This window comes from Mustela lutreola, chromosome 9 (assembly GCF_030435805.1).
Source record: "Mustela lutreola isolate mMusLut2 chromosome 9, mMusLut2.pri, whole genome shotgun sequence".
NCBI classification, from domain to species: Eukaryota; Metazoa; Chordata; class Mammalia; order Carnivora; family Mustelidae; genus Mustela; species Mustela lutreola.
Genome location: NC_081298.1, coordinates 24802966 through 24823950, shown reverse-complemented (window position 1 = coordinate 24823950; position 20985 = coordinate 24802966). Strand labels below are relative to the sequence as shown.

Genomic DNA, 20985 nt, shown 5'->3' with positions numbered 1-20985 from the left:
GCCGAAGGCAGAGGCTTTAACCCACCGAGCCACCCAGGCACCCCTCTGTTTCACTTTCTTAAAAAGTGAAAGAAGGCAGACACTTAAATGACTGAGCCACCCAGGCAGGCGCTCCAGTCATTCTGATCGTGGAACTTCACTTAGCATTAACACCCTGTAGTTCCGTCATTGCAAATGTAAGATTTCGTTTTTTGGTGGCTGCATAATATTCGTGTGTGTGTGTGTACACACATACATATATATATACCACATCTTTTTTATCTTTCATGTGTCAGTGGACATCTGGGCTTTTTCCATAGTTTGACTATTGTGGACATTGCTGCTGTAAACACCGGGGTTCAGGTGTCCATTTGGATCACTACATTTGTATCCTTGGGGTAAATACCCAGTAGTGCGATAGGTGGGTCATAGGGTAGCTCTGTTTTCAACTTTTTGAGGAATCTCTGTACTGCACCAACTTGCATTACCACCCATAGTGTAGAAGGGTTCTCCTTTCTTCACATCCTTGCCAACATCTGTAATTTCCTGACTTAAATTTTAGCCATTCTGACTGATGTGAGGTGGTACTACATGTGGTTTTGATTGTATTTCTCTGATGTCATGTGACACTGAGCACTTTTTCATGTGTCTGTTGGCCATTTGCATGATGTCTTTGCAGAGATGTCTTTCATGTCTCCTGCTTGTTTCTTTCTTTCTTTCTTTTTTTTTTTTTTTTAAGATTTATTCATTTGACAGATCACAAGTAGGCAGAGAGGCAGGCGGGGGGCGGGGGGGAAGCAGACTCACTGCTGAGCAGGGAGCCCCATGTGGGGCCCGATCCCAGAAACCTGGGATCATGACCCGAGCCAAAGGCAGAAGCTTCAACCCACTGAGCCACCCAGGAGCCCCTTCTGCTTGTTTCTTGATTGGGGTATTTGTTCCTTGGGTGTTGAGTTTGGTAAATTCTTTATAGGTGTTGGATACTAGCTCCTGAAGGCAGATTCTTAACCAACTGAGCCCACCCAAGTGCTCCAACACTGATCTCCTTTTAGTTACTATAGATTAGCTGGCATTTCCTAGAATTTGATATATACATATTTATATTTTATATAAATGAAGTCATACTGACTGTATTCCCTCCTCCGTGGTCTTCTTTCTAAGTTCATTTCTTTCCATATAACTATCCTAAGATGTTACATGTATTAGTTGTTCATTTCATCTTATTATTGTAGTATTCCATTGTTTGAGTATATTACATTTGTTTATTTTTTTATTTACCTGTTGATAGATGCTTAAATTCTTTCCATTTTTTGGTTACTACAAATAATATTTGCCAATGCATAGGAGTGGCATCACTGAATCATTTGATAGAGGCAGAATTATTTCAGCAGTTGGAAACTATTTTTCCAAAATATTTCCAAGTGCTTAGTTACCATCCATCTTCTCTGTTGAAATGTCTATTTAAATCTTTTACCCATTAAAACAAATTGAGTTGTTTACTTTCTTATTTAAGAGTTTTGAGAGTTCTTTATATACTCTGGGTATAAATTTTTCTTGTTTTTTAAAGATTGATTTTATTTTTGACAAAAAGAGCACAGGCATGGGAGTGGTAGGCAGACGGAGAGGAAGAAGCAGCATCCTTGTTGAGCAGAGCCCAATTCCGGGCTTGATCCCAGGACCCTGGAATCATGATCCGAGCCAAAGGCAGATGCTTAACTGACTGAGCTACCCAGGAGTCCTGGGTATAAATCTTCTGTTAGGACATGGTTTGCAGAGATTTTCTCCCAGTTTGTACTTTGTTTTTATATTCTCTTAGTAGTGTTTTTTGAAGAGTAGAAGCTTGTAAAAGTCTTTTGAAGTGGGACACCTGGGTGGCTCAGTCAGTTAAGCACTGCCTTCCACTCAGGTCATGATCTCAGAGATCATGATCCTGGAATCAAGGTGGGCATCAGGCTCCTTGCTCAGCAGGATGCCTGCTTCTCCCTCTGCCTGCCACTCACCCTGCTTGTGCCTGCTCTTTCTCTCTGACAAATAACTAAATAAATCAATCTTTTAAAAAAAAGTCTTTCAGAGTACAATTTATCAGTTTTTTTTTTTTCCCTTTATGTGCTGGGCTTTGCTTTTGTTTTTGTATCTAAGAAATACTTGTCTAACCCAAGGTTACAAAGATTTTCTTTTACGCTCTCTTCTAGCAGTTGTATAGTTTTTGGTTTTACATTCATGACTCTTGCCATTATAAGCTCATTTTACATACCATGGTGTCAGGTATTCATCAGAATTCTTTTTTTCTTTAATTTACAAGATTTTATTTATTTATTTATTTAACAGAGACAAAAGCAGGAACAGAGGGAGAGGGAAAAGCAGGCATCCCACTGAGCAGGGAGCCTGATGAACCCTGGGACCATGACCCAAGTAAAAGACAGATGCTAAGAACTGAGCCACCCAGGTGCCCCATAGCAGCAGTTTTTGAATATCTTTTTTTTTTTTTTAAAGAGTGAGAGAATCTTAAGTCGGCTCCACTCCATTACAGAGCCCTACTAGACGCTTGGTCTCAAGTTCCTGAGATCATGACCTGAGCTGTAATCGAGTCGGATACTTAACCAGTTGAGCCACCCAGGCGCCCCAGCATCAGTTTTTGAAGACTGTCCTTTCTCCAGTAGATTGCCTTTATTTTATACTTTTGTCAAAAATTGGTTGTCCATATATGTGTGGGTCTGTTTCTACATCTTTTGATACGTTTGTCTTATTTTTATGCCTGTACTGCAGTTTGATTTACTATAACTTAAAATCAGGTAGTGTTAGCCCTCCAACTCTATTTTTTTTTTCAAAGTTGTTTTGCCTATTTTAGGTTCTTTGCATTTTCAGATAAATTTTAGAATCAGCTTGCTGATTCCTACAGAAAACGCATATTGGGATTTTGATTTTGATTTTCAAAAGCATTGAATCCTTTGGGGGGTAGAATTGACATCTTAACAATATTGAATCTTCCCATCTTTGAACTTAACATGTCTCTCCATTTGTTTAGTTCTTCACCAGTATTTCCTAGCAAAGTTTTGGAGTACAGGTCTTACACATCTTTGCCAAATTTATCTCTTAAATTATTTCACAATTTTTGATACCACTGTAATTATTTTTATTTTTAATTTAAACTTGTTTGCTCATTGCTACTATGCAGAAATACAGTTTTAGTGTTTTTTTTTTTAAATACAGTTTTTTGCATATTGATCTTGCATCCTGCAACTTGGCTAAATTCATTGAAATAGCTTTTTTGTAGCTTCCATTGGATTATCTACACCATCTGTAAGTACAGACAGTTTTACCTCCTTAAAATTATCACTTTTTTTTTTTTTAATTTATTTATTTGAGAGACTGAGTGAGCAGGGGGAGAAGCAAAGGACAGAGACAAGGAGACTCAGCACTGAGCATGGAACCTTATGTGGGGCTTGACCCCACAACCCTGAGATCATGACCTGAGCCAGTCAGGAATTGGTCGCTCAACCACCTGAGCCACCGAGGTGCCCCTTACTTACTTAACTTCTCACAGTGTCCTCTGTGTTGTCACTGCTTCAGAGATTCTGTCCTTTTCCATCCTTTCTTGTTACCTTCTACTTCCTAGGCATTATCATATCATATCAAATCTTTTTGTTTGTTTGTTTTCAGTCACTTAATGGCAAAGTCTCTCTAATACCAGACATTCTTTTCTCGTATCTCTCTCACTAGCAGCTGTGGAAAGTAAGTTGCCTTTAGAAAACACTGCTTTCATTCTGTTCAAGGCCATATCATGGTTCCCAGGTGTCACTTACATGAAGTCCTAACATATTTATCCCTTCCCACTGGGATCTTTTCCTTCCTGCTAATAATTGATATCTGTCTTCTCCAGTCCAACTTATTCCAGTCTGCTCCCCACCCAAAAAACATTGGGGGGGGGGAGATCATCAGAGTGGGATTGAGAGATTGGGTTTGAATTCCTGTTTTGCCACTTAATATTCTTGTAATCTTGGGCAAAGTCTTTTTAAATTCTGGCTACTCGGTGCTCATCTGTAGGAAGAGAATAAAATGGGAGAAATTCCTCATAATATGTTATGAGGGTTAAAAGAAAGAACATAGTAATCCTAGCTAGCTCTGTGCTGTGTGAGTAGTCAGTAAATACTTAGCAGCCCGGCACTGTGCAAACACTGACTGAATGAATGAATGCTTGCTTTTCTTAGTTCTGTAATGTCATTGAAGCTGTTACTCCATCTTGATGTACCCTCTTTGCTTTTCAGGTCCTCGGCGTCCTTACTCATATTCCAGGATCAGTGGAGTCTACTTCAGTTTCTCATTTTCCTGCATTCTAGTTTTTGGTTTTTCTTTTTTTCTTCTTTCTCTGCATTCTTTATATCCCTGTTGAGTTGATATCTTACTAAACTTAAGGACTGGGACTTTTTGAACATCTTTGCATTAATCAAAAAGCCTAACAGATGTGTCATAGGTACTAAAATAGTTAGTTGATTCTCCAGTTAATTTACAAGGAGCACAACAAAATACTTTGTAAAGTGTCTTGGATTTTTTTAGATGAAATTAAAATTTTAGAGGCAAATAAGTTGAATTTTATATGACATAATGGAAATTTCTATCTGATTAAAGGTAGCTTTAGGGGCCCCGGCTGGCTCAGTTGGTTCAGCATGTGACACTTGATTTGAGCTGTGAGTTCAGGGCCCACGTGGGGCCTAAAGCTTACCTAAAAAGAAAAATTCCATAACAATAAATTGGAAGATAAAAATTTATAAAGAAAAGGTAGCTTTGAAAGAATAGTAATTAGGGCACCTGGGTGGTTCAGTGGGTTAGGCCTCTTGTCTCTTTGGCTCAGTTCATGTTCTCAGGGTCCTGGGATTGAATCCCATATTGGGCTCTTTGCTCAGCAGGAAGCCTGCATCCCTACCCCCAACCTGCCTCTCTGCCTACCTGTGATCTCTGTCAAATAAATAAATCTTAAAAAAAAAAAAAAAAAAGAAATTAAAATTAAAGATTGTGATTTTAGCTATCAGGGTCATTCATGTAACAGGATGGAGGTCTGCTTAGCTAAATAATTTCTTCTCTCTGTGCTACTTTATAAACATTTTTATTTATTTGTTTATTTATTTAAAGATTTTATTTATTTGAGAGAGAGAGAATATGAGTGGGTGGTGGGACAGAGGACGAAGCAGACTTGCTGCAGAGCAGAGAGCTGGATGTGGGACTCGATTCCAGGTGCCTGAAATCATTAACTGAGCTAAGGCAGATGCTTAACCAAATGAGCCACTCAGGCACCCCTGCTCAGTACTTCTTCTTCTTCTTTTTTTTTTTTTTTAAGATTTTATTTATTCATTTGACAGAGATCACAAGTAGGCTGAGAGGCAGGCAGAGAGAGGGGAAGGGAAGCAGGCTCCCTGCTGAGCAGAGAGCCTGACTTGGGGCTTGATCCCAGGACCCTGAGATCATGACCTGAGCCGAAGGCAGAGGCTTTAACACACTGAGCCACCCAGGTGCCACCCTGCTCAGTACTTCTTTAAGGGTACATACACACACATACATATATGCAGCTATCCCTATATACAGGTTAAAAATGGTAATCTGATTAATATGCATGAAGAAACAGCCCTTATAGGGGAGCCTGGGTGGCTCAGTGGGTTAAGCCTTTGCCTTTGGCTCAGGTCCTGAGATTGAGTCCCGCATTGGGCTCTCTGCTCAGCAGGGAGTCTGCTTTCCCTCCCTCTCTGCCCCTCCTACCTACTTGTAATCTCTCTCTCTCTGTCAAATAAAAATCTTAAAAAAAAAAAAAAAAAAAAAAAAAGACTTCAAGTTCCATGGTAAGGCCATGCTTATTCTAGAAGATTTACTCAGCTTTTAGCATTGTAAGATAATGGGTTTTACTTTTTGTTTTTAAAGATTATTTATTTATTTATTTGACAGAGTGAGAGAGAGATCACAAGTAGGCAGAGAGGCGGGGATCGGGGTAGAGAGACAGGTTCCCTGCTGAGCAGAGGCTTAACCCACTGAACCACCCAGGTGACCCAACATAATGGGTTTTAAAACCAGATGGATACAGGTTAATTTTGCTTGTCACGTTAAATATCTGTAGCAGTCATTCAGAGCTGTTTGAACTTTCCTTAGTGCTTGGAATATAAAGTATGTTAATAAAATCTTGACAAACAGGGTACTTGTGAAACACTTAACTGGCATATGGCTTGCTGGCCTGGTATTCTGGAGCTGTGCTCTAGGGGGTGCCATTCACATAGAATATAATGCGAAAAGTAACCCTAAAGTTGTGCAAGTAGGAGGTACTGACTTCATGCCTTAAGCCCTAATAAGTCAGTAAAGCATTTTGAAAATTCCTGAGAGGAGAGTTTCAGATGCCCTGTGGGACACTGGAAAGAGAGCTGTGTTCTGAAACCAATACCGTCTGATACCCAGCCTTCCCCATGGAACCATGAGGAACTGTGATAAGATATTTCTTTAATGGCTACTATTTTTTTGAATTTAGGTTATAGGTTAAGTTAAGAATGTGGTCCAGTACTGAGGATACTAAAGGTGACAGTCATCAGGTTGTTGAGAGGTCAAGTGATTAGAAGCAGTTTAGGCCCAAGTTAGAGTCATGATTTTGGTTTAGAATAGGAATGGAAATCTGTACACTTGCCCTATCTCCATTGGCTGGAGATTGGCTGGTCATCATTCTTAACGTTATACTGGTACCATGATTCATGTAGCTGAGCAAAGAAAGAAGAGAAACAGTTCAGTTCCTTAGGTGGAGGCCTTTCTAGGGCTGAAGATGTGTTTCTGCTCCTGTCCAATGCGAAGTCGTGGCTTAATGATGGTGGACAGCATGGCTTATACATTCTAGCCTAGGCTGATGCTCTGCCACTTTGATATGTTCTCTGTATGAAATTGGGTTTGTGTTTTTTTCTTGTCTTAGTTCTTTCCATTTTCCTTGGTTATAGTAGGTACATTTCTCCCAACTCACCTGAACTCAGAACCCACCTGTCTTCTCCATAAAGTCTTTCTTGTTATTTGCTTAGCTGGAAGAGACTTAACCCTGTCTTTTTGGAACTTTTTACTTTCTATCTTAAATTATTGTATCTGAATAATCTGAATATGTGTACATTTATCTCCTACTATATTAACAATCATATCAAAGGGAATTTGTCTTAATTATCTTTGCATCTCTTTGTGCCATGATTTCTCAGATTTTAGTGTATGAAATAAAATCTGGTGCTCGCTTCGGCAGCACATATACTAAAATTGGAACGATACAGAGAAGATTAGCATGGCCCCTGCGCAAGGATGACACGCAAATTCGTGAAGCGTTCCATATTAAAAAAGAAAAAAAAAAATAAAATCTGAAGAACTTGTTAAAGTTTAGATTTCTGGATCCCGTTCTCGATATTCTGATTTGTGGGGTCTGATAAGGACCTGGGAATGTGCATTTTAACAAGTTCCTCAGGAGAGTTTCATCATGTGAGCTCTGGGCCCACATGGTTTAAAGCCCTGATTTATCTATTTACTTATTTAATTTTTAGAGATTGTGCATGTGAACAGGGGGAAGGGCAGAAGGAGAGAGAGAGGGAGAAAGAATCCCAAGCAGTTTCCACACTCAGCACAGAGCCCAAAATGGGGCTCCATCCTACAATTCTGCTCCCTGCTCAACGGGAAGCCTGCTTCTCCCTCTCCTGTTCCTCCTGCTTGTGTCCCCTCCCTCATTGTGTGTCTATCAGTCAAATAAATTAAAAAAAAAAAAAAACCATAAAAACTTTTACTACATTAAAAAAGAAAAAAATTCATAAAACAACTAAGAGAACATTCAAGACAGTATGTGATGTAGGACCGAACAAAAGGTTTGTATATGGTAAAAGCAGACGATTATTGGAGTTCAGAGAAGAGAGAGATGAACAGAGACTAGAGAACCTGGGAAGTTCTCAAGGAGAAGGTAGTAGGAGCTGAATCTGAAGCTGAATTTGATCAGAGGAACAGGGCATTCCTTTTTTTTTTTTTTTTTTTTTTTGTTAAGATTTTATTTATTTCTTTGACACAGAGAGAGAGAGAGCGCGAGTGTGCGCACAAGCAAGGGGAGCAGCAGGCAGGCAGGCAGAGGGAGAGGGAGAGGCAGGCTCCCTGCTGAGCAAGGAGCCTGGTATGGGGTTTGATGCCCTGGATCATGACCTGAGCCGAAGGCAGAAGCTTAACCAATTGAGCCACGCAGCACCCCTCCTTAACTTTTAAAACAGTAATTCCCCATTCTTCCCTTCCTCCCAGCCCCTGGCAACTTTAGATCTCAATGATTTTGACAACTCTAAGTACCCTGGATAAGTGTAACAGTGGAATCATACAGTATTTTGTCATTTTGTTCCTGACATATTTTACTTAGGATGTCCTCAAGGTTCATCATGTTGTGTAGCATATTATAGAATCGCCTTACATTTTAAGGCTGAATAATACATCGTACATAAATAGCACATTTTATTTATTCATTCATCCATCATTGGACACTTAGCTGACTTCCACATTTAACTGTTGTAAATAATGCTTTCATGAACATGGGTGTACAAATACCTCATCAAGACCCTGCTTTGAATACTTTTTAATATATAACCAGAGGTGCAGTTAATTGCTGGGATATATGGTGATTCTATTTTTAATTTTTTGAAGAACCTTCATACTATATTCCACAGTGACTATACCATTTACATTCTTATCAATAATGCACCAGAATTTTGTATATCTTCTTAGGAGAAATGTCTATTGATGTCCTTGGCCCATTTTTAAATCTGATTGTTTTGTTGTTGTTGCATTTTAGGAGTTCACTGTATATTCTGGATGTTAATCCTTTATCAGATACATGATCTGCAAGTATTCCATTCTCTGGGTTGCCTTTTTAACTCTGGATGGTTTCTTTTGATTTACAAAGTTTAAAATTTTTCATTAAGTCCAGTTTGTCTTTTTTTTTTTCTTTTAAAATTTTTATTTATTTGACTGACACAGTATCTATATGAAAATATTAATTTTTAAATTAGAAAAATAAAAATACTTTCAAACTATTTTTTTAAAAAGATTATTTATTTATTTGGCAGAGAGGCAGGCGGGGGTTGGGGGAAGCAGGCTTCCTGCTGAGCAGAGAGCCCAATGCCAGGCTCCATCCCAGGACCCTGCGATCATGACCTGAGCTGAAGACAGGCTCTAACCCACTGAGCCACCCAGGCGCCCCTGTCTGTTCTTTTTTCTTTTTCTTTCTTTCTTTTTTTTTTTTTTAAGATTTAATTTATTCATTTGACAGATCAAAAATAGGCAGAGAACGAGGAGGAAGCAGGCTCCCTGCTGAGCAGAGAGCCTGATGTGGGACTGGATCCCAGGACCCTGGGATCATGACCTGAGCCGAAGGCAGAGGCTTAACCCACTGAACCACCCAGGCGCCCTGTTTTTTCTTTTTGTTACCTAGTCAGAAATCTTAGAGTTAACCTTGACTTTTTTTTTTCTTCATTACCCACTTCTAATTAGTCAGGAGATGCTGTTTGTTCCATCTTAGAATATATTCAGAATCTGAATAACATCTGAACTTCTCTCCTCCCATTGTGATCAAATACCTCTGACCTGGCTTATTGGAGCTGCATGCTAGTTGTGTCCCTCCTTTGATTTACCCCACCGTCTGTTTTGACCATAGCTGCCAGAGTGGTCCATTGTTTTTTTACTTTATGTGATTTCATTTTGTTTAATTTTATTCTCAGAGTGATCCAGTTTAGTTAGGTATTGTAAATTCTCTACGTAGATCCTAGTTAATGACTCCCATTTTACTTAAAATAATGCCGAATGTTGTGTTGTATTTTTTTTTTTCCCAGTGACCTTCAAGGTTTCTATGGTCTTCCACCCTCCCCCATCCCTTCCCAAATCATACCCTATTACTTTTCCAGCTCTAGCCACATGGATCTCGCAGTTCCTTGAATACTCCAGTCCTTGTTTTGTGTCAGGACTTGACCTAGACTTCTCTTTTCTCTCCTTATCTCAATCATTTCTTCCCTTCTTAGTGAGCCCAACCCAGCTACATAATTTAAAATGGCACCCTGGGGTGCCTGGTTGGCTTAGTTAGAAGACGATTAGACTCTTGATCTTGGGGTTGTAAGTTCAAGCCCCACATTGGGTATAGAGATCACTTAAAAATAGTCTTTTATAAATAAATAAATAAGTAAAATGGCACCCTGCCTTCTCCATCCCCCTTTATCAGTCCACTTCTTGATACATACCATATTTCAGGTACTTGGTTTTTTTTTTTTTTTTTTTAAGATTTTATTTATTTATTTGACAGAAATCACAGGTAGGCAGAGAGGCAGGCAGAGGGTGAGGGGGGAAGCAGGCTCCCTGCTGAGCAGAGAGCCCAGTGCAAGGCTCAATCCCAGGACCCTGAGACCATGACCTGAGCCCAAGGCAAAGGCTCAACCCACTGAGCCACCCGGGCGCACCTTTCAGGTACTTACTTTGCTTATTTTCTGTCTCCCCTTGTTGGAATGATGTTCCAAAGGGGACAGATTTTTGTCTGTTTTGTTTAGTGATAGATCTCCATTGCCCAGAACGTTGGACATGGTAGATACTTAATAAATATTTGTTTAATGAATGAATAAATGAATAGAATAGGAAGCAAGGTAAAGACATATTATCTCTGGTCTCATGAAGTGTACAGTTTGTGGTTTGCTTTCTACAAACAAATGAAGTTAACCATATTTTCCATATTTTTTGTTTGGTTTTAATACATGTAATTCAAAATCTTTGTGTAGTAGACATTTAAATTTTGGGAAACATTATTAAAAAGAACGCTATCTTGTGTTGTGCTTTGAACCAAATAAAACTTACATAAAACATTGAAATAGAAAAGCCATGTGCCAGAAAAGGTGATGACATGAATAATCTTCGAAAAATATTATTAGGTCACTTTGGATCTTCATTCCTTGCTGTGGAACAGTTTAATTACAGAAATGTTCTGTTTCCTTGAAATAAAAAGAAATGTTTTGATTTATTTATTTTTTAAAGATTTTTTTTTTTTTTTTAATTTATCAGAGAGAGGGGGAGGGGAGAGCGAGCACAGGCAGACAGAATGGCAGGCAGAGGCAGAGGGAGAAGCAGGCTCCCAGCCAAGCAAGGAGCCCGATGTGGGACTCGATCCCAGGATGCTGGGATCATGACCTGAGCCAAAGGCAGCCGCCCAACCAACTGAGCCACCCAGGCGTCCCAAAATGTTTTGATTTATAAGTCAGATTCACAAACCAAGTGATTTTAGCTCTCATTAGGGTTGTTTTATTTCTTTATCTTTTGTAGTTTACCATAAAACCTAAATTTCATTTAAACCCCAAATTCTGTGGTGGAAATCAAATATGGAAGAATTTTGAACAAATATCCAGTGTTGAAGGAAACGTAAATAGTAGATATCATATTGATGCCAACTGAGGAAATATGATTAGAGTTAGTCAATAAATCTGTTAACATAATCTGCCATGTGCCAATTTAAATAATGAAAGCATTACTGTAGGAGGATGTTTTGTTAAATGTCCCACAAGGCTTGAGTCTTCTGTGCATACCTACCATGTGACAGACTCTTAATAATAATTGGAAAATGATAAGAGAACTTTCTTCCTCTTAAATTGTTTGTCTGAGGGAGGAGATAGTTACTCATACATAAACCTTTAATGGGATGGCTAAATACATCTTTATAGTCTATATTACAGACACTTTCTTTCCTTTTTTTGAATATTTGCAGTGATATAATAGAACAAACTTTTTTTTTTTTTTTTTTTTTTTTTTAAGATTTTATTTATTGGAGCACCTGGGTGGCTCAGTGGGTTAAAGCCTCTGCCTTCAGCTCGGGTCATGATCTCAGGGTCCTGGGATTGAGCCCCGTGTTGGGCTCTCTGCTCAGCAGGGAGCCTGCTTCCTCCTCTCTCTCTCTCTCTGCCTGCTTGTGGTCTCTGTCTGTCAAATGAATGAGTAAAATCTTTAAAAAAAAAAAAAAATTTTATTTATTTATTTGACAGAGATCACAAGCAGGCAGAGAGGCAGGCAGAGAGCAAGGGGGGAAGCAGGCTCACTGCTGAGTAGAGAGCCCAAAGCGAGGCTCAATCCCAGGACCCTGAGATCATGACCTGAGCTGGAAGCAGAGGCTTAACCCACTGAGCTACCCCGGCGCCCCAACAGAACAGACATTTCTGTAATGATTTTTATATTTAAAAAATGAGAATAATTAGTGCAGGTTATAAAATTTGGCCTTAGTGGTCATGCTTTAAAAACTAAAGGAAAATAAATTTTCTCTTGATGTGATTTTGAGTTTTTTTACTCCAGAAAATTACTTTAGCTTACCAAGACTTGTTTGGATATATGTTCTTTGCAGCTAAATTTTACTGCTTGTAATAGCAAAGGAAAATAAATTAATATTCCCTCTCTGTTTCAGAGAATTTGTTGAAAGTTTGAAATATCAGGCCTCATTTATTAAGATAATTTTTGGGGAATGTGGTAAAAGTGAAATTTTCTATGAAAATGTAGAGTAAGGGCTCCTGTGTGGCTCAGTTGGTTAAGCTCTGACTTGTGATTCCAGCTCAAGTCATGCTCTCAGGGTTGTGAGAGAAACCCCTTGTAGGGGCTTCACACTGGTGTGGAACCTGTTTAAGATTCTCTCTCCCTCTGCCCGTCCAGCCTCCTCTAAAAAAAAAAAAAAAAGAAAAAGAAAATGCAGAGGAATAATTACAGTGAACTAAAGAATTTATAGGGATTTTCCAGCAGGATTTATGAATTATATTTATCTGTAGGTTCTGAAGTTATTTTATAAAAGTAGAAAAGTTTTAACCTTAATATTTGGTTTCTCCAACAGAGATGTTGACTGTGTGCTTAAAATACTGAATGGTTTAAATTTTCTTATGTCTCATTTTTCCTACAGGAAGTAGTCTGCTTGGCAGAATGTTAATTTAGGTGCATAAAGCACTCCATGTAGACACTCCCACTATTTGAATGAAGGAACTCCGACAAAGCTAGTTGCAGAAACTCTCTGGAGTGAATATTTTCCTACTAACGTTTGTTATAAAACCAGAAACACTTTACTGAAGAGTAAAAAGAGGAAATAATCCCAATATATAAAGTGGGAAATTTATAAGGAAGATAGTATCTCTGGATTATTCTATCTGTTGTATAAGTGCTAGGCCTGTTGTGTGTTTTAATCTTTACCTGTAGATTTGCTATACCTTGAGAACTGGCAGTTTGGTGAGTCATGGTGTTTAGACTTCAGTTTCTTCTGGGTAACAGGCTTCAGCAGTAGGTAAACTACTCTTAATAAGGTACTTCAGGTATTTTAATCGCAAACTTGATACATCAAATTCTGTTTTGACTTAATCAATTAGAAGAATCAAATCATGAGAACATAGAAGAACATATGTAGGAATGTGTTTTTATAATCTTTCTAAACAGACGAATTCCTGGTAAAAGCATAATCGCAAAATATCAGGAGAAATTACCATTTAAATCAGCTTGGCTATGGGAATGCAAGTTGGTATAGCCATTCTGGAAAGCAGTGTGGAGGTTCATCAAAAAGTTGAAAATAGAGCTACACCATGACCCAGCAATTACAATACTGGGTATGTACCCCAAAGATATAAATGTAGTGATCTGAAGGGACACTTACACCCCAATGTTTATAGCAGCAATTTCTGTAATAGCCAAACTATGGAAAGAGCCCAGATGTCCATTGACAGATGAATGGATAAAGAAGATACGGTGTGTTCACACACACACACACACACACACACACATACACAGACTCTCTCTCTCTCTCTCTCACTCACACACACACACAGGAATACTACTTAGCTATCAAAAAGGAAATCTTGTCATTGGTTTTAAGTTTATAAAATAGAGTTCAAGAAGTATCTGACTTAGGGGCCCCTGGGTGGCTCAGTGGGTTAAAGCCTCAGCCTTTGGCTCGGGTCATGATCCCAGAGTCCTGGGATCGAGCCCCGCATTGGGCTCTCTGCTCAGTAGGGAGCCTGCTTCCCCCTTCTCTCTCTGCCTGCCTCTCTACCTACTTGTGATCTCTGTCAAATAAATAAATAAAAATCTTAAAAAAAAAGAAAGTATCTGACTTAAAATCTTAGAAGAACTTGAACATCCACTTTTGTTCTTCACATAAAGCTTTCTGAAATCTAGTAAGAGCTGTAGCTACTAATAACTTGACAAGTTCAGTGCTTTATATAGTCCTTGCAAATAGGTAATATACTCCTAGGGTGAATGGTGTCTTACTTGGGACAGAGCAGGAATAGCAAAAATGGTCACAATGTTTGGGAAAACCAGCTCTGGGCTAGTAGTTTTTAATTATTATTAGCAAAGTAGTCTTGAAATTATTAAAAGTTTCTGCTGTTTCAAAAATAGCAGGTCTTATAAAAATTCTTTTTTTTTTTTTTAAAGAAAATTTTAAAAGATTTTATTTATTCATTAAACAGAAAGGGAGAGCAGCAGGCAAAGTGGGAGGGAGAAGTAAACTCTCTGCTGAGCCAGGAGCTGGATATGGGACGCAATCCCAGGACCCTGGGACCATGACCCAGGCCGAAGGCAGCCGCTTAACGAGCTGAGCCACCCAGGTGTCCCGGTCTTACAAAAATTCTTGAAGAGAACATGATTTGATTTGACTACATTATAACTAATAGAAATTTTATTCAGCTTTTTCAGACCTTATCCTTCCTTGTCCTATCTTAATTAATGAAGGAGCTAGATTCGGTTCTTTCTCTTTTTGTTTTAAAGATTTTATTTTTTGAGGGAGATAGAGCAAGTGAGCACACAAGCGGGGTTGGGGTGGAGGGAGAAGGAGACTCCCCACTGAGCAAGGAGCCCTAGACCACAGCCACGCATAGTGCCGATCCCTACTGAGATCATGACCTGAGCTGAAATCCAAGAGTCTGATGCTTGGGGTGCCTGGGTGGCTCAGTGGGTTAAACCTCTGCCTTTGGTTCAGGTCATGATCTCAGGGTCCTGGGATCAAGCTCCATGTCGAGCTCTTTGCTCAACGGGGAGCCTGCTACCCCCCCACCCCCGCCTGCCTCTTTGCCTACGTTTTGTGATCTCTCTCTCTGTCAACTTAAAAAAAGTCTGACTCTTAACGGGCTGAGTCACCCAGGTGCCCTGAGATTCAGTTCTTTCTAAAGCTAATATCTGTGTTTTGTTCTTACTGAATTTGTTTCAAACAAATAGGATATTTTAGTTTATTTAAGAAATAAACATTAAATATGTTGATCAAGACGTACCCCTGCCCTCAGAATATTAATGGAGGAATAGGTCAACAAATAACTGAAAATGTTAAGTTCCAGTGTGGTATTATATACTGTCAGGCCTCAAGGATAGTATTAGGTGGGCCCACTATGACCTCTCCCTGCTTGCTGTGGAAATGGTTTCTCCCAAAAGGAAAACCCTTGAGATAAGTCTTTAAAGATGAATAATTTTCCAGGTGTACAGAGAAGAGCTTATTTGATAGAAGTACTCATAGTGAAGGAAATTGGTTGGTAGTCTGGTTCGGGAAGAGTAACGATACAGTTCCTTATGCCTTAGAATATAGGATTATATGTTGATTTATTCCAGCAAATGAGAGTTTCTGCTTCATTTATTTTCTGTGCTTCTGATTCATCAACTTTTAAAAATCTGCTATCACAATTAAATTGAATTCTTGATTTTAAATGATGATCCACAGCTGCTGCTGTCTGACTTGTGTCCCATAAGGGCTGATGACTCAAACATCGAGAGAATTGTTTCTTAGTTTTGTTTTCAAGATCACTTGTGAATTTGATTGCTTTTCTGTTTTTTTTTTTAAGTTGACTTAAAAAAAAGTTTAAAAAAAGTTAACTTTGTTTTTAAGTTGACATAAAATTCCTCCAGGCTTTGTAATATTAAGTATGTAAAGCAAATACTCAGCAATTTATGAAGTACTTGATAGCTAATAAAACAATATATGTTGTCATGTAAATTGGAAAGTTAGAATATCTCACTTCTGGAGAGCCTCAAACCTCTTTTATTTTGGATTACTTAATTTAATGATAATCTTACTATAGCACATGGTCAGTTTAAAATAAGACAAAGAAACAAAGAAGCTTAAGCAAGAAAGAAAGCTGTAGGGGACTTCTTGTAATACCTAGTCCTGTCCTCTAATTTGACAGATCAGTGGGCTAATGATTTAGATAACTCATTTATAGCTGAATCTGAACAGTTACCCAGGCTCTTTCCATTGAATGATGAGAGAAAATCAGTGTCTCTTAAACTGTTTGCTGTAGATGATCTAAAAAGGAAGACACTCCATTTTCTGATCAGTTGTATATTTCAAACTTTAAGCATTCATTGTAAAAGCCTGTGGAACTGAAAGATGAGTAAGATAGCCTTTGACTTCGTAGGAGTTTGCAAGATTATCCGACGTATAGAAACTGAGACAGATTGGTATATATCTTGTCTGCCTACTCACGCTCAGTGGTGTTCTGTGTGGTCTGTCTCCTTATTTTTCATTCTCCTCCATTTTCTTTCTACAGGTTTAATGCTACCTAGTCATGGTGACCTCCTTCCAGTTCCTTAGTCTAGCCATGCAGCTTCCCATCTCTTCTGTTCTCTCTGACTGAAATATTCTCCGTTTTTTTTTTTTTTTTTTTTTTAAAGGCCTGGCTTATTACTCCTCTGAGTTTGACTTCATCAAAATATACTCCTATATAATACACCCTCATTAACCCTCCCTCTGTCCCCTAATGTGAGGCCATAGTTCTCTTAATTATTTTCTTGAGGGTTTTTTTTTTTTTTTCTTTTCTAGCCTTTACTGTTTATTACACACTTACTTGTATGATAATTAGAGTCTTTTCTAACAGACTGCAGGCTGCCTGTGGGCAAGGACTATATTTTTATTCATTGTGCTGTCTTCAGTGCCTAACATAATGCCCTAATAAATGTTGGAGTTGGTCCAAAGTTACCCTGTTGGTATAAATTAAAGTTCAACACAGGTTTTTGTAAAGGCCAGATAGTTAACATTTTTGGTTTTGTGGGCTACATAATATCTGTCCCAACTGCTCTTGTCATGGGAAAACAGCTACAGAAAGACAGTGTAAAGTAATGGGCATAGTCTTCCCCCTGCCCCAAGAGATTTTATTTATTTATTTATTTATAGATTTTATTTGTTTATTTGACAGAGATCACAAGTAGGCAGAGAGGCAGGCGGGGGTGGTTGTGGGGGAAGCAGGTTTCCTGCTGAGCAGAGAGTCCGATACGGGGCTCAGTCCCAGGACCCTGAGAATATGACCTGAGCCAAAAGCAAAAGCAGAGGCTTTAACCCACTGAGCCACCCAGGCGCCCCTCCCCAAGAGATTTTATTTATTTAGAGAGAGGCAGAGGCATAGGGAGAAGCAGGCTCCCCAAGGAGCAGATAGCCCGATGCAAGACTTGATCCCAGGACCCCGGGATCATAACCTGAGCTGAAGTCAGATGCTTAACCATCTGAGCCTCTTAGGCGCCCGCGATGGGCATAGTTTTATTCCAGTTAAGCTTAATTTACCAAAACCGTGAGCGGGCTATATTTTGCTGATCTCTGTTGTAAATAATCATTTCTAAATGTTGTAAGTAATCATTTTGTTAGACTTGAAAACTCTCATTATGCAGTCTTGCAACTCTCTCAAAGGGCTTTTTAAAGATGATTTCATATTTTTTCTTTTAAAGATTTTATTTATTTGACAGAGCACACAAGCAGGGGGAGCACAAGGAGAGGGGCGGCAGGCAGAGAGAGGGGGAAAAGTAGGCTTCATGCTGAGCTGAGAGCCTGACAGGGGGCTTGATTTCCAGGACCCTGAGATCGTGACCTGATCCAAAAGCAGATGCTTAACCAGGTGTCCCAAGATGATTTAATTTTTGTATTGTAGATTTTAAAGAGGTGTTTGTGTTTTTGAGAGGGAGTGGGGAGAGGGACAGAGGGAGAGAGAGAATCTTAAGCAGAGATACTGTGATCTGAGATATTGTGACCTGAGTTATAATCAAGAGTCAGACCCATGGGGCACCTAGGTTGCTCATCAGTTAAATGACTGTCTTCATCTCCGGTCATAGTCCCAGCATCCTTGGACTGAGCACTGCATGGGGCTCCCTGCTCAGCAGGGAAATCTGCTTCTCCTTCTCTATCTGCTGCCTCTCCCAGCCTGTGCTCCCTCTCTCATGCCTGTACTACCCCCCACAAATAAATAAATAACATTTTAAAAACAAAAACGAAAAACAAAGTCGGACACTTAACCACCTGAGCCACTGAGGTGCCCCAAGAGGTGATTTTTAAAAATTTATTTAAAGGGCGCCTGGGTGGCTCAGTGGGTTAAGCCGCTGCCTTCGGCTCGGGTCATGATCTCAGGGTTCTGGGATCGAGTCCCGCATCCAGCTCTCTGCTCAGCAGGGAGCCTGCTTCCTCCTCTCTCTCTCTCTGCCTGCCTCTCTGCCTACTTGTGATGTCTCTCTGTCAAACAAATAAATAAAACCTTAAAAAATTTTATTTATAAAGATTTTATTTATTTGTTTGAGAGGGAGCGAGAGAAAGTGCAAGTGAGGGGTGGGGCAGGTGGAGAGGGAGAGGCAGACTCCCTACTGAACAGGGAGCCTGATGTAGGGCAGGATCCCAAGACCCTGAGATCATGACCCCAGTCAAAGGCAGATATTTAACCGACTAGTCCACACAGGCGCCCCAAAAGGTGATTTTTTAAAAAGTGATTTTTATCCAGTTAAAGTGATTTTTCATTTAAAATACAGTCTTTAAGATTTTTATAATTATTTTCTTATTTAATAATATTAAATTTTTTACTTTCCCTAATTTAACCTGCTACACTTACACTTTTGTTAATTTTACATTTCTATTAAAACATGATTCTTTTTTTTTTTTTTTTTTTTTGGGTCCCCAGAAGGATCTTATTTTTAAGTAATACCTACACCAGTGTGGGGCTTGAACTCATAACCCCCAAAATCAAGAGTTGGGTGCTTCACTGACTGAGCCAGCCAGGTTCCCAAAACATGATTCTTTATAAAAATAAAAAGATTGCTTTGGTTTTTGGGTAAAGTATAGATTAAATTTTATAGTGTTTAAGTTTTCAAAAAACCAAGCTTTTTGTAATCTGATAATTGAAATAATATATATGTGTATGTGATACATATATATATTAATATTTATTTTAGGGTGCCTGTGTGCCTCAGTTGGTTAAGCATCTGTCTTTGGCTCAGTTCATGATCCCAGGGTTCTGGGATTGAGTCCTGCATCGGGCTCCTGGCTCAACAGTGAGTCTGCTTCTCCCTTTGCCTGCCGCTCCCCCTGCTTGTGCACATACTCACTCTCTGATACACAAATAAATAAATAAATTCTTTAAAAAAAAAAAAAAAAAAAGGAAAGAGCTTGCATGAGAAAGTGGGGAGAGGGACAGAGGGAGAGACTTTTTCAACCAAACTCCCCATTGGCTGGTACAGAGTCCCATGAAGGTGTTGGGCCCACGATCCATGAGATCATGACCTGACCTGAAACCAGGAGATAGTCGAGATGAGCCACCTCCGTGCCCCAATATTGTTTTGTTTTTAAATGACAAATTAAGAAGGATTCCAGGTATGCTTGTAAAGACTATCCACAGGTGTGCCTGGGTGGCTCAGGGGGTCAAGCCTCTGCTTTTGGCTCAGATCATGATCCCGGGGTCCTGGGATCAAGCCCTGCATCAGGCTCTCAGCTCAGCAGGGAGCCTGCCCCCCCCCCCCCCCGCCTCTCTGCCTACTTGTGATCTCTCTCTTTCCGTGTAATAAATAAAATCTTAAAAAAAAAAAAAAACTATCCCCAGTGAAAAGCAAATTGACTATAAGCATCAGTGTTTCTTCTTCTTCTTCTTCTTTTTTGAGTTCTTTTTCTTTTTTCAAAAAGATTTTATTTATTTGAGACAGAAAGAGAGAGCACGAGCAGAGGGGAGGAGCCCAGGGAGAGGGAGAAGCCACTTCCTTCTGAGCAGGGAGCGTGATGTGAGACTCAGTCCCAGAACCCTGGGATCATGACCTGAGCAGAAGGCAGAGGCTTAACAGACTGAGCCACCCAGGTGCCCTATTTTTCTTTTTCTTTTGACATCACTGAAGATCTAGAATCATCTTTATGTGCTAGATAGAGATTTGATTCGATGACTCCCAACTCAGATCTGGATATAAAGTGTATTTGTAAAATTGTTTTTGTTAATTAATATTTATTAAAATTTAATTTGCATTCTATATTTAAATTTCTTATGCTTTGTTTTTTAGCAGTGGCATATTAATAGGTATAAAATGAACACTACATGACTACAAATAACCATGTAAAATGACTCAGTGTCTATAATCATCGTGGCAGTAGTGATCTTCTTTTTTTAGGTAATTTTTTTTTTTTTTAAGAAGTGATCTTCTTTTTTTAAAGATTTTATTTATTTATTTGACAGAGAGAGAGAGGGAACATAAGCAGGGGGAGTAGGAGAGGGAGAACTTGGCTTCCTGCTGAGCGGGGAGCCCAGTGTGGTTCTCGACCCCAGGACCCTGGGATAATGATCTGAGCAGAAGGCAGACGCTCAACAACTGAGCCACCTAGGCACTTCGCAGTAGTGATTTTCAAAGAAACCAAAGGAGAGATGGTTATAAGCATCTTTGTTAGAACTGCATGAACTACATACTGCACATGTTCTCTTGATACTCATCAGGGAAGTTTTCAAAGTATTTTGTTGTGAATGGGGACTTCCCTCCCTTTTTAGAAAAAAGATTTTATTATTTATTTGAGAGAGAGAGAGCACAAGCAGGGAGGAGGGGTAGAGGAAGAGGCAGAGTACCCCCCTAAGCAGGGAGCCTGATGTGGGTGGGACTCAATTCCAGGATGCTGAGTTTACGACCCAAGTAGAAGGCAGACACTTAAGCTACTTGACCCCCCCCCAGGTGCCCTGGGGACTTTTTTCCTTTTTGATAAGTATTTATTTTATGTAATTGAAAACTTAAAATTGCAAG

At 39.3% G+C, this 20985-nt stretch overlaps 1 protein-coding gene and 1 non-coding gene across 5 annotated transcripts in view; both read left to right on the top strand.

The window, feature by feature from the left end:
• The window catches only part of CBFA2T2 (CBFA2/RUNX1 partner transcriptional co-repressor 2), a 160525-nt gene that overhangs the window by 34477 nt on the left and 105063 nt on the right, over positions 1-20985 (top strand). The window lies entirely within an intron of this gene.
• On the top strand, positions 7207-7313 carry LOC131808651 (U6 spliceosomal RNA). Its single transcript, XR_009344861.1, has one exon. It is a non-coding gene; the product is annotated as a U6 spliceosomal RNA (small nuclear RNA).